Below are 296 nucleotides of genomic sequence, written 5' to 3' on the forward strand. Positions count from 1 at the left end.
AAAAACCCCCCCGGGGGGGCAAAAGGGGGATCCCAAAATTAAAAAAAAGGATTTTTCCCTTAAGGGGGAAAAAAAATATTTTGGGTAGGGGAAAAATTTTTAAACTTTTAAAAAAATTTTAAATTTCAAATTTTTTAAAAAATTATAAATTTTTACATTTTTTATTTTTATATAAAAAAATACTTTTTTTTTTAATATTTTTTTTAGGGTGGTAAATGCATTTATAATTATTTTTTTTTAAATTTTAATTGATATAATGATAAAATAAAAAAAGGGGTGGGGATTGGGGTTTATTT

This window comes from Penaeus monodon, chromosome 27, assembly GCF_015228065.2.
Source record: "Penaeus monodon isolate SGIC_2016 chromosome 27, NSTDA_Pmon_1, whole genome shotgun sequence".
Lineage (NCBI taxonomy): Eukaryota > Metazoa > Arthropoda > Malacostraca > Decapoda > Penaeidae > Penaeus > Penaeus monodon.